This window comes from Musa acuminata, unplaced genomic scaffold (assembly GCF_036884655.1).
Source record: "Musa acuminata AAA Group cultivar baxijiao unplaced genomic scaffold, Cavendish_Baxijiao_AAA HiC_scaffold_1126, whole genome shotgun sequence".
Classification (NCBI taxonomy): Eukaryota; Viridiplantae; Streptophyta; class Magnoliopsida; order Zingiberales; family Musaceae; genus Musa; species Musa acuminata.
The window spans coordinates 3,944,373-3,946,872 of NW_027021339.1; positions in this window are offsets into that span (position 1 = coordinate 3,944,373).

A 2,500-nucleotide genomic window follows, 5' to 3' on the forward strand; every position below is an offset into this window, starting at 1 on the left:
GCTGCCTCTCGCTTCGCTCGCTGTCCGCCGCTCGCCGCTCGCTCGCGCAGCCAAAAATGGCCAGTTTTGGCCCGTTTTTGGGCCGTTTTGGCCAGTTTTTGGCCTGTTCTTGCGTCGCGCGGTGACCGTCGTGAGCGGAGCAAAATGTCAGCCATCTCAGCACCCTGGAACCCCCCGGGTGGCACAGGGCTGGATGGGGCTTTCGTATAGCAGGGACGGTGCTGCCTCTCGCTTCGCTCGCTGTTCGCCGCTCGCCGCTCGCTCGCGCAGCCAAAAATGGCCAGTTTTGGCCCGTTTTGGCCAGTTTTTGGCCTGTTTTTGCGTTGCGCGGTGACCATCTTGAGCGGAGCAAAATGTCAGCCATCTCAGCACCCTGGAACCCCCCGGGTGGCACAGGGCTGGATGGGGCTTTCGTATAGCAGGGACGGTGATGCCTCTCGCTTCGCTCGCTGTCCGCCGCACGCTGCTCGCTCGCGCAGCCAAAAATGGCCAGTTTTGGCCCGTTTTTGGGCCGTTTTGGCCTGTTTTTGGGCTGTTCTTGCGTCGCGCGGTGACCGTCGTGAGCGGAGCAAAATGTCAGCCATCTCAGCACCCTGGAACCCCCCGGGTGGCACAGGGCTGGATGGGGCTTTCGTATAGCAGGGACGGTGCTGCCTCTCGCTTCGCTCGCTGTCCGCCGCTCGCCGCTCGCTCGCGCAGCCAAAAATGGCCAGTTTTGTCCCGTTTTTGGGCCGTTTTGGCCTGTTTTTGGGCTGTTCTTGCGTCGCGCGGTGACCGTCGTGAGCGGAGCAAAATGTCAGCCATCTCAGCACCCTGGAACCCCCCGGGTGGCACAGGGCTGGATGGGGCTTTCGTATAGCAGGGACGGTGCTGCCTCTCGCTTCGCTCGCTGTCCGCCGCTCGCCGCTCGCTCGCGCAGCCAAAAATGGCCAGTTTTGGCCCGTTTTTGGGCCGTTTTGGCCAGTTTTTGGCCTGTTCTTGCGTCGCGCGGTGACCGTCGTGAGCGGAGCAAAATGTCAGCCATCTCAGCACCCTGGAACCCCCCGGGTGGCACAGGGCTGGATGGGGCTTTCGTATAGCAGGGACGGTGCTGCCTCTCGCTTCGCTCGCTGTTCGCCGCTCGCCGCTCGCTCGCGCAGCCAAAAATGGCCAGTTTTGGCCCGTTTTGGCCAGTTTTTGGCCTGTTTTTGCGTTGCGCGGTGACCATCTTGAGCGGAGCAAAATGTCAGCCATCTCAGCACCCTGGAACCCCCCGGGTGGCACAGGGCTGGATGGGGCTTTCGTATAGCAGGGACGGTGATGCCTCTCGCTTCGCTCGCTGTCCGCCGCTCGCTGCTCGCTCGCGCAGCCAAAAATGGCCAGTTTTGGCCCGTTTTTGGGCCGTTTTGGCCTGTTTTTGGCCTGTTCTTGCGTCGCGCGGTGACCGTCGTGAGCGGAGCAAAATGTCAGCCATCTCAGCACCCTGGAACCCCCCGGGTGGCACAGGGCTGGATGGGGCTTTCGTATAGCAGGGACGGTGCTGCCTCTCGCTTAGCTCGCTGTCCGCCGCTCGCCGCTCGCTCGCGCAGCCAAAAATGGCCAGTTTTGTCCCGTTTTTGGGCCGTTTTGGCCTGTTTTTGGGCTGTTCTTGCGTCGCGCGGTGACCGTCGTGAGCGGAGCAAAATGTCAGCCATCTCAGCACCCTGGAACCCCCCGGGTGGCACAGGGCTGGATGGGGCTTTCGTATAGCAGGGATGGTGCTGCCTCTCGCTTCGCTCGTTGTCCGCCGCTCGCCGCTCGCTCGCGCAGCCAAAAATGGCCAGTTTTGGCCCGTTTTTGGGCCGTTTTGGCCAGTTTTTGGCCTGTTCTTGCGTCGCGCGGTGACCGTCGTGAGCGGAGCAAAATGTCAGCCATCTCAGCACCCTGGAACCCCCCGGGTGGCACAGGGCTGGATGGGGCTTTCGTATAGCAGGGACGGTGCTGCCTCTCGCTTCGCTCGCTGTCCGCCGCTCGCCGCTCGCTCGCGCAGCCAAAAATGGCCAGTTTTGGCCCGTTTTGGCCAGTTTTTGGCCTGTTTTTGCGTTGCGCGGTGACCATCTTGAGCGGAGCAAAATGTCAGCCATCTCAGCACCCTGGAACCCCCCGGGTGGCACAGGGCTGGATGGGGCTTTCGTATAGCAGGGACGGTGATGCCTCTCGCTTCGCTCGCTGTCCGCCGCTCGCTGCTCGCTCGCGCAGCCAAAAATGGCCAGTTTTGGCCCGTTTTTGGGCCGTTTTGGCCTGTTTTTGGGCTGTTCTTGCGTCGCGCGGTGACCATCGTGAGCGGAGCAAAATGTCAGCCATCTCAGCACCCTGGAACCCCCCGGGTGGCACAGGGCTGGATGGGGCTTTCGTATAGCAGGGACGGTGCTGCCTCTCGCTTAGCTCGCTGTCCGCCGCTCTCCGCTCGCTCGCGCAGCCAAAAATGGCCAGTTTTGGCCCGTTTTTGGGCCGTTTTGGCCTGTTTTTGGGCTGTTCTTGC